Source organism: Trichechus manatus, unplaced genomic scaffold (genome assembly GCF_000243295.1).
Source record: "Trichechus manatus latirostris isolate Lorelei unplaced genomic scaffold, TriManLat1.0 scaffold00042, whole genome shotgun sequence".
Classification (NCBI taxonomy): Eukaryota; Metazoa; Chordata; class Mammalia; order Sirenia; family Trichechidae; genus Trichechus; species Trichechus manatus.
Genome location: NW_004443978.1, coordinates 4,331,725 through 4,343,106, shown reverse-complemented (window position 1 = coordinate 4,343,106; position 11,382 = coordinate 4,331,725).

Here is an 11,382-nt window from a genome sequence, read left to right as displayed (position 1 = left end):
AGTAAGAAGACTAGACTCAACGGTCTGACTGAGACTGCAGGAACCCCGGAAATCATGGCCCCTGGATTCTCTATCAGCCCAGAACTAAAACAATTTCCAAGGCCAACTGTTCAAACAGGGATTGGAATGGACTGTGGGACATAAAGTGATACTCGTGAGGAGTGTACCTCTTAGCTCAACTAGATGTAAGAGACCAAATGCACAGCTTCTGTCTGGAGGTGAGATGGGAAGGCAGACAGGGTTAGGAGCTGGTTGAATGGACATGGGGAATCAGGGGTGGAAAGGAGGAGTGTGCTGTCACAGTAAGGGGAGAGCAATTAGGGTCACATAACAATATATGTATACATTTTTGTATGGGAGACTAACTTGAAATGTAAACTTCATTTAAACTACAATAAAAAATAAAATGTCTGGGGGTGCCACTGAAACTGTTTCATCATCATAGCAACACAAAAACCTCTGCTGACAGACAGGTGGTGTTTGCACATGAAGTTGCTTTAGGGATTATATTATAGATCGTTACGTTATACTTAAAAAAATTTTAAAAAAAAACCCAACTTGTCTTACTTTCTCCTTGCAGACTTCCTTCATAACTGTAACCTGTGATAATTTTCTGTTTTCAAGCTCCATCTCCCTGGTTACCATGTGGCACAAATTAGCATCTAAGCATCTGTTCTGTTTTTCACTTGTTTTTAGTCAAACAGTTTCATCCTGTCTTATATTCTGGTGATGTATATTAGAAAATATGTAAACATGCGTGTTCATATGCAACATATAAGCAGATGGATGCTGCATTATTCGCAAATATTTTCATGAATATGCCAAGTCTATTCAATTAGAATATAAGCTTCCAGTGGGGGGGAAATTGTGACTTATTTTTCTTTTATGCCTTGTAGCTCTTAGCATGGTCCCAGGAACATAATATACTATAAACTAGGGTTTTTGAATCAGTCTTTTCATTGTTTTATATGAGAAGGAATTTTAGCATACACCCAGATCTCCTACAAAACACCTATTGATTGATTGAATGGACATTCAATGAATTGAGTCTCCCAGACTGGATGTGGCATGATCCATCTATGGGATACTATTGTATGGGGGTGGGAACTCATTCACTGGTAGCAATCTATATGATGAAGAGAGAGGCTCTCCACTCCCCTTTCTCCTGGCCTATAGTTGGACTGCATTTCTCAGCCTCCCTGGCAGTTAGAGGTGGTCATGTGACTGAGTTCCTGCCAATGAAATGTGGGCAGAGGGGCTATACACCACTTTGCGTGCCTGGTGCATAAAACACTCTTACACACAATCCTTTCTCTCTTCCTCTGTCTGTTGGTTGAATGTCAACACCCAGGGTGGTCTTGGAAATTGCATGTTGAAGATGACTGAGGTACTGCGCAGTGCAAACTCTATGCCTACCCAACCCTAGCTCTCCTCCACCGCCTGTATGGATGACTCATTTTGGGCTTTACACAAGTGAGACATAAACTTCTATTATATTATGCCAACATGACAGTGGCTGGTACTTGTCTTAAGTAATACACTGTGGAACCCTGAAGGCACAGCCACCAAAGAATCCTATCCTGTTCTCCCAGGTACTAATTTAAACTGTTCTAAATGACCTTGGGTTCTATGGGATCCTGTAGAAATCCTTGCTTTTTGTTATGAACTAGTGGACGACATTTCAGATAGGATTGCCTATGTATAGGATTGTACTGATCATATAGTCCAACTTTCTTCATTTCAGCCTTGAGGCTGAAGTCTTCTATTTATGGTGGCATTTTAAAATGGTGGGAAGTGTCATTTATCTCTATGCAAATTCCTTTTAGCTATCAAAAAGAAAGAAATAGAAAAATTTTACTTTCACATTTCTCATTTAGTACTTTTAGCCAAAAATGGATTCCTACTAGAATTTCAACAGTTGAAATGCTCTTATCTGTAGTTTGTGTACTGATATTTCTAACCAACCCTGCCTCAGCTCATTTGGAACTAGGAGACTCTTCTTTCCTCTTGGCCTTAATTCTCAGCAGGAGCTGAGGGAGGGACTTGAGGGACAGTCTGAATCTAAAGGAGGAGGTTCTATTAAATGCCTTCGGTCTGAAGAGCCCCAGCAAAGTGCCCCTCCATCAGCAGTCATCTGATTTCAAAGCTTATAATCTGTTGACTTTTTCCCTAAAAGAATTTGATGTGACAGATTTGTTTTTATTTGGTGCTTAGGGATCTAGACTTGCCTCTAAAGGAATTAAATTACCAACTGATCCTTGAAGCGCAGTGGAAACTTGGAGCAAATTGTCGATCCACAAACATATCAGCACCTTGAGTGAGTGAGGCAGGATGCTGAGTCCTGAGAGAACATCACAGGAGTGAAGTCAATAAGTCAGTATGACTCTCTGCTCTGAGATGCTGCTGTCAGGCTGAAACACAAGAAGGAGTTGCCTGGGGGCTGTATTAGGTAGCTTTTGCTGAGTAAGAAGTCAACCCCAATATAGAGGCTGAAAGCAAAAAGCATTATTTACTTATCATGCTCTCTGGATTGGTTGGACAGCCTCACTCACATGTATGGCCGTTGACTTAATGTCATCTGGGGCCTCTCATCCTCCAGCAGGTAACCTGGTCTTGTTCCCTTGGTGACACAAGTATTCTGAGCATCAAAAGGGGCCAAGCTCCAATGCATTTTTCAAGTCTCTGCTTGGTTCACATTTTCTAATATGTCACTGGCCAAAGCACATCATTCAGTCCAAATTCAAGTGGCAGCAAATAGACTCACCTCTTTTTTGGAGGAGAGTCAGAGTCACATTGCAATGGGGTATGTACGCAGGCCTCAGAGGGGTTATAGTGGCGCTTTTTGCAAACCACCTACCCTGTGTGCTAGGGGCCAGGAGAAAGGCTGGGGAGTCAGGGTAAGGCAGGAGGAAGTGGAGTTCTGCTTTGGAGGGTAAGATTTTGACAGGTAGAGATGGGGTGAAGTGAAGTGAAGGGCAGTTCAGGCAGAGGAATGGCCTGCAGAATAGGAAGCCTCCAGCCTCAGTGCCATTGGAGGAGAAGGATGGTGTGAAAGAGCCAGAGGAAGTAAAACAGGAAGATGTGGAGAACGGAAGGCAGCCAACCTTGGTGGTCTTTGAACATCAGCATAAGGATGTACAATTGCTCTGAAGACTAGCATTTCCTAAGCTGAAGTACATGTGATATTAGAAAGTGTTTCAAAAAGGGTTTTGTGATCAGCCAACTTTGGACCCATGTAGTGAATTAAAGAGGTTCCTGCATTGTAATGAGCATTGGCATTTTCCCATGAGTAGGTGATGATGCATTTCCTAAACCCTCTTGGTCACACTGTCATGCGTTCCATAGAAAATTACTCAGGAAACCCACACTTCTGGGTGTCTATGAGACAGAGAATAAACAAGTGTTTTAATATGATGGGTGTTGTTATTTGTAGGAGTTCCATGGGCAGGAAGCTCTCTGCTTTATTCACTGCAGTGCCTCTAACAGTGTGTGGCACATAGTAGGTGCTCACTAAATGGTTCTTGAAATGTTGCTAAATAATTATCCCTAGGTTTGCACGTCAGTGCAGGAATGCCTATCAAATCCGTCTTTCTCTCAAGCTTGAGAGCAGCTCAAGAACGATCAGAATGCAATGATATTCTCATCCTACACTAAAGGGATCCCCCCTCATTAAACAAATATTTAATGGGCTGGTGTTGGATTATTTAGCAAGTTTAATGCTGAGCTGGAACTGAAGCCTAAAATTCCTGCTTCAGCCCCTCCAACTAGACCCCCTTGAAATGGCAGTGAACTCTCCTGGGTGGGATGGTGGACTGCAGGGAGAGAAGCAGTCCCAGTTAGGAAAATGAGAAAACATGATAAAGAAGTTCTGAGCTCTGGGCAGCCTGGGATGTGTTGATAGTTATTACCAAACTGAGACTGCTGTACTGGAAGTGGCATCAAAAACAAAAGTTGTGAACTCCTGAGTATAGAAATAGTCGTTTGTTCTGGTACATTATTTTGAAGCTAATGAGGACGTGGAGCCTGTGACCTCACTCTCAGAGCCCTTGGGTGGAGGGTGGCCTCCAAATATCTGCACTCGCCTCAAGGGTGGTGTAAAACCAAGAGAAGCAAATGCCAGCCTCCCAACTCTTGGAGATATAATTCAGAAAAAATGTAGTTCCTCAATAATAGAGGGATTGGGTTTTATACCTCTTAGATACTCTGGCATCAAGCTTATGAGACAATTTCTTCAGAATATCAGAACAAGTTGTCATGGAGTTGATTTCAACTCATGGCAACCCCATCTGTGTCAGACTAGAATTGTGCTCCACAGGGTTTCCAATGGCTGATTTTTCAGGAGTAAATCACCATGCCTTTCTTCCGAGGCACCTCTGGCTAGACCCAAACCTATAACCTTTCAGTTAGCAGCTGAGCACATTAACCATTTGCACCTCCCAGGGACTTCTTTAGAACAGTAGTTTCTAAACCCATTGGGTCAGAGACCCTTTTGAGAATCTGATGGAAACAGTGCACACTCTTCCCGGAAAAATGAACATCTGCACAGCGTGTTGTTCTAGAGGATTTGGGGCCTCCCTGATACCATCCTTAGACTGGAATAGGAACTTCTGGCTTAGAAGTCAAATCGATGTCATTCTCTACTTTGGCGTTATGCAATAGAGAATAAATAAATTACTCCTGACCACCATTAGCAGGCTAATTTTCTCATCCTTTTGATTTAATTTGTATTTATTCAATATGCAAAACAGTAACATGATCTCAAAAGTCAAAACATACAAGGAAATACTCTCAGAGAAATGACACTCACCGTAGTTCTATGAGATTTGACAGATGATGTAATTGCCACCCCAAATATAGATAGAAAATACGTCCACCATTCCAGAAAGTCCCCTCATGCTTCTCTCCAGTCAATCCCCTTCCCAGACCCCACAAGGAGCAATCTCTGATCTGATTTCTGTCACTCAAGATTAGCTTTGCCTGAACTTCATCTGAACAGAATCCTAAATTACGATTCTTTAAGTGTCTGATTTGACTACAGTCCACACTGGTCTTGCCTTGAGAGAGGCCCTCATCACTGATCTTCTAATTGCCCTCTGTCTTTTGACATCTTTCCACTGACTAACCAGGATAAGGAGCCCTGGTGGTGCAGTGCTTAAGAGCTCAGCTGCCAATGAAAAGGTCGGCAGTTGATTCCACCAGTGGCCCCTTGAAAACCCTATGGGGCAGTCCTACTCTGTCCTATAGGGTAACTATGAGTTGGAATCAACTTGACGGCAATGGGTTTGGTTTTATGGTTTAACCAGGATAAAACTCACCAAAAAGCAGGGCCATGCCTGCTCAACCAGTGTAAATGTCTACATAGTGCTGTGTGCCAAGCAGGTGCTTGTTTCCGGCTAATAAGCTCACGTCAAGCCCTCACAGGAGAGTCAGTCCAGGACTGAGCTGTTTACTGGTTCCTCTTGGGGACCCAGCAAAGATCATCCAATCCAGATGGAGTTAGAAGGTAGAACATGCAAAACAGGGTTGTGGATGTGAGAGAGAGTGGAAGAGCGGCACCCAGCTCCACAAAGCTGTCGAAGCTGCAGCCTGCTTACCTGGATATGGATGGACAGGTCCTTCTACTGTAAAGACTCTGGGAAGGTTAGGACTTAGAGGCAAGGGAATGCTGGGGGTGCAGTGGTCCAGGACTGATGGAGCACAACTAGACTATCTTTGCACAGTCAGGGGACTCTGCTCCTTCTACCAGGAAAAATTATCAGGAGAAATTAAACCAAAACCTCTGAGGTAGATATGCCAGGCACAGCAGAAGGCAGGGGGGAGCCCAGAGCTTTGCAAAATGAGGTTAAGTGAGACCTGCAGGCTGAGGGCTTGCCATCGGACACCAGCCCTCCCTTCAACTTTGTATCCTTCTGAAAGCAGGGGCCCCAATATGTGTGCATATGGAGAATTTTTTGTGAGATACTGATTGGCCCCAGAGAAAATTCTCCTGATCTTGACATTTGTGGGGTAGGGTTTCCAAAATAAAAATCTGGCCCACTGCTTTAATAAGTATCAACTCATAGACAACTCATTTCTTCTATACACTTACCATCATATAATTTTATCCTGTAAATGTCTCACTTTGTACCACTAAAACATAAGAAGTATTTTTAAAATAAAATATAACCTTGATACTGTCATCACACTTAAAAATAATGAACAATAATTCCTAATATAATTAAATACACAGTGTTCAAATTTCCAATTGTCTCATGTTATTATTAGTTAGCAATGAGTTAGCTCCAACTCATGGTGACCTCATCTGTAACAGAGTGGAATATTGCCTAGTTGTGTTCCATCTTCATGATCATTAGCACCTTTGAGTCCATTGATTTGGCTATTGTGTCAATCCCTCTCATTGAGGGAGTCCCTAATTTTCACTGACCCTCTACTTTACCATCCATAATGTCCTTTCCCAGCAATTTGTCTTTCCTGATGACGGGTCCAAATTAAGCAAGATGAAGTCTCATCATCCTTGCTTCTAAAGAACATTCTGGTTGTACTTCCAAGACTAATTTTTTCATTATTTTGGTAGTCCATGGTATATTCACTATTCTTTGCCAGCACCAGAATTAGAACACATAAATTCTTCTGTCTTCCATTTTCACTATCCAACTTTCTTACACACATGCGGCGATTGAAAAGAACATGGCTCGGGTCAGATGTACTTTAGTTATCGAAGTGTTACCTTTGCTTTTTACAACTTTAAAGAGATCTTTTGCAGCATATTTTCCCAATACAATACATCATTCGATTTCTTGACTGCTGTCTCCCTGAGTGTTGATTGTTGATCCAAGTAGAATGAAATCATTGACAACTTCAATTGCTTTTCCCTTTATAATGATGTTGTTTATTGGTCCAGCTGTGAGGATTTCATTCAACATGCAAGCTACCACAGTATGACAGACTGACAGATGGGTGGTGGAATTGCTTCATAAATGTCATAATTTCTTTTATAGTTTCTTTGAATCAGGAACCAAATTATGTCTGTACTTTGAAATGGATTAATATTTTTTAAAAATCCCTTTTAATCCTTAGGTTTTCTCTCTGTCTCTGTCTCTCCTTGTCTCACATCCTTGCAATGCATTTATTGTTGAAACCAGGCCATGTTTTCTGCAGAGTGATTCCTCCCTTAAACTCTATACAGGGAACAGACTAGCCAGGCCTCTGTCCTGGTTCAGCTGGTGCTTCTCAGAAGGTGTCCCTCCTGGAGAGTGAAGTTGAGGAGGGACAACCCACCATATAAAGTCCTGAGAATGTGTCCATGCTGATGGTGATCAAACCTGCAGGACCGAGTCAGTAAGGCTTTGTGCTGAGGAAATAGGGAGGCGATCCCATCCACAGCTTTCTCAGAGGTGTAGTATATAGGGGGCTGGGGGCCTGATGATGCCTGTGAGTCATGTGGTCAGAAAGAAAGTGAAAGAGCCTACTTACATAACATTTTTACACATCACTTCTTTTGATAGCTCTTAGCAATGCAACATCACACCAGAAATGAAAAGAAAACAAATAAAGGCATGCAATTATACATATTAAATTGCCAAAAGCAATGCCAATCCTCCCTGTAGGCTGCAGTCTCACATTCTCCTTCTTCCTCCTATTTCTATTTGTAAATCCTAGGAGAGGATTCCTGAGGCAAGCAGCTAGATATTTTGCAGGGTGAGTGCTCATGCACGGTGACTGCTTGCTCAGCTTGTCCCCAAAGGTTTTACTCAAATTTAAGCAAGTTTGAAGTAAGCCCCAGACCAGGAGACTTGGATTAGCCCTTAAGAATAAGCCAATCTTCTTAGAGATCTTGGGATGAGTAAGAGTAAAATCTTTGGGTGGTGCAAACAGTTAATGCACTAGGTTGCTAACTGAAAGGTTGGATGTTCTAGTCCACCCAGAGGTGCCTCAGAAGAAAGGCATGGTAATCTACTGAAAAAGTTAGCCTTTGAAAACCTTATGGAACATCGTTCTACTTTGACCTGCATTGGTTCCCATGAGTTGGTGTTGACTCGATAACTGCAACTGGCTTAAGAATAAAACCACCAAGAGACAGAAGAGCCAATACACAAGGGAGAGGTATAAATGTTGCCACATACATGGAAGAAAATCCTGTCCTCCAGTTATCAAGAAACATAAATGAAATCATGAGGAAATATTTTACACTAAAAAAAAGTCTAGGAGTGGGATTACTGGGTCAAAGATATTCATGGTTGTGTTGTTCTATAACAGAACAAAAGATTGTAAACAATCTGATGTGTTAATTACAGAAACTGTTAAGTACATTACGGCATTTTGATACTGTAGAATATTATTCAACTATTATAAATAATAAATAAGGCCCTTTAACACAGGGAAAGTGATATCACACTAACATTGAGTTAAGAAAGCAGAGCAGAAGTTTATATATACAGAATGGTGATAAATATATAATAAGTATAATTATGATTTGAATTGTGTCTCCCAAAAATGTGTGTCAACTTGGCTAGGCCGTGATACCCAGTATTGTGTGATTGTCCACCACTTTGTGATCTGATGTGATTTTCCTATGTGTTGCAAATCCTGCCTGTATGATGTTAATGAGGCAGGATTAGAGGCAGTTATGTTAATGAGGACGGACTCAGTCTACAAGATTATGTTGTACCTAGAGTCAATCTATTTGGAGATATAAAAGATAGAAGAGAGACAGGGGGACCTCATGCCACCAAGAAAGAAGAGCTAGGAGTGGGTGTGTCATTTGGACTCAGGGTCCCTCTGCTGAGAAGCCCCTAGTCCAGGGAAAGATTGAAGAAAAGGACCTACCCCCAGAGCAGACAGAAAGAGAAAGCCTTCTCCTGGAGCTGGCACCCTGAATTTGGACTTCCAGCCTCCTAAACGGTGAGAGAATGAACTTCTGTTTGTTAAAGTCATCCACTTGTAGTATTTCTGTTATAACAACATTAGGTAACTGAGACATGTATATATATATGTGTGTATATATATATATATATATACTTATACATATATGTGTATACAGTATGTATTTATGTACACACCACACCCACATACATATATATAAAATAAAGATGGGATGGCACTAGAAAACAATGTGTGTGCAGGGCCAATGTGCATATGAGTAAGTATCTCACACTTTTAGATCAGTGGTAAGGAGGTACAACAACCTTTCTTGAGCACTTGCTGAGTGTCAGACAATTTAGCAGTGACCCGACTGAATCCTCACAGACCTATGAGTAGGGGCTTAATAGTTTTTCAGAGTCTGAAAAGGTGATAAGCTTATAAGTTATATCATGAGTTTAGGAATCCACCCTCCCCACCTCTAGCCAGCCACATCCCCTTTCTGGCTGGGTTTTTCAGAGGGCTGGCCCAGGAGAACAGACGCTGACCACTGGGAGATGGGTTTTCCACCTTGATCTGTTAAGTCCAGGCTTTACTAGATCCCAACACTGACCACTCTTTTTCCCACTCTTCACTTCAGCAAACCTCCAAGCTTTCCCTTCCCAGTGAGGGTGGCCAACCTGAGTGGGGGTCCACATAAAGGAAGCAAGTGGGGTATCTGCATCTGACAGACACTGTCAAGGCTTCCTCAAGCCCAGGACCTTATGGGCTTCTTCTCTCCCCTCCCCCAGCATTATGAAAATTGACAACAGTGATGTATCAGTTAGTGATTGTTGCATAACCAAACATCCTCATCTTTGTGATACAACAAGCATCTATTATTGCTCACATGTCTGCAGATTCTCTGGGGCTTGCTGATCTAGGCTGGCATGGTCAGGTGGCTCTGCTCCAATTGCCTTGGCTGATGTGATTCTGCTTCTCACTGCAGCTCTGTGGACTGGCTGGGGAGACTCCATTCCATATGTGTTCATGCTGGGGCCGAGGCTAATGAGCAGCAGCCATCCGCAGACTCTTCTTCCCACAGGCAATAGGTCGGAGCAAGTCACATGGTCAAGCCCAAAGTCAAGTGGTGCCTTGGTAGGGAGGGATGAAGATTTAAGGCAAATAATGCATCTATCACAAATGGTGAGGATGATAATCACAACAAAATAGTAGTAGTAGAGGTAGTAACCCAAGCTACTAGCTGAATACTTATATCAACGCCTAGAATTACTGGGTTATGAATATTGCCTCTTAATTCTCACCACTGCCCAGAATAAAGGAATGACTATTTCCATAGTCCTCCAAATGATGAAAATGAGCCGTCCAGTGGTTCCTAAACTCTTCTAAGGTCACACTGTTATTAAATGGTGGAGTCTAATCTGATCCCAGATTATACTTATGCTACATCAGAATCCTATGCTATATCAGAAACCTACCTCTCTTTCAAAATCTAGTGCATGAGTGGCTAACAGACACATGAGGAAATGTTCATGATCACTAGCCATTAGAGAAATGCAAATGAAAACTACAACGAGATATCATCTCAAGCCAACATTACTGGCACAAATCAAAAAAATAGGAAATAACAAATGTTGGAGAGGCAGCAGGGAGATTGGAGCTCTTAGGCACTGCTGGTGGGAATACAAAATGGTACATCCATTTTGGAAAATGATATAGTGCTTCCTTAAAAAGCTAGAAATAGATATACCATACTATCTAGCAATCCCACTCCTAGGAATATATCCTAGAGAAATAAGAGCTGTCACACGAATAGACATAAGCCCACCCTTGTTCACTGTAGCATTATTCACAATAGCAAAAAATGCAGACAACCTAAGTGCCCAACAACAGATGAACAGATAAACAAACTGTGGTACATACACACAGTGGAATACTATGCAAAAATAAAGAACAATGATGAACTTGCAAAACACCTCACAACATGGATGAATTTAGAGGGTATTATGCTGAGTGAAACAAGTCAGTCACAAAAAGACAAATATTGTATGAGTCCACCATTATAAAAACTCTTGAAAAGGTTTATAAACAGAAAGAAACAATCTTTGATGGTTAAAAGGGAATGTAGGAGTGGGGAGGGAAAAACACTAAGTAGACAATAGATAAGTGGTAACTTTGGTGAAGGGTAAGACAGTACACAACACTGGGGAAGTCAGCACATCTTGACCAAGGCAAGGTCATGGAAGCTTCATAGACACATCCAAACTCCCTGAGGGATTGAATTACTGGGCTGAGGGCTGGGGATCATGGTCTCAGGGGACATTTAGCTCAATTGGCATAACATAGTTTATAAAGAAAAATTTCTGCATTCTACTTTGGTAAGTAGGGTCTGTGGTCTTAAAAGCTTGTGACCGGCCATCTAAGGTTCTCCACTGGTCCCATCCAGTCTGGCAGAAGGGCGAATGAAAACAAACCAGGTACAAGGGAAAGATTAGTCTGAAGGACTAATGGACCACAACTGCC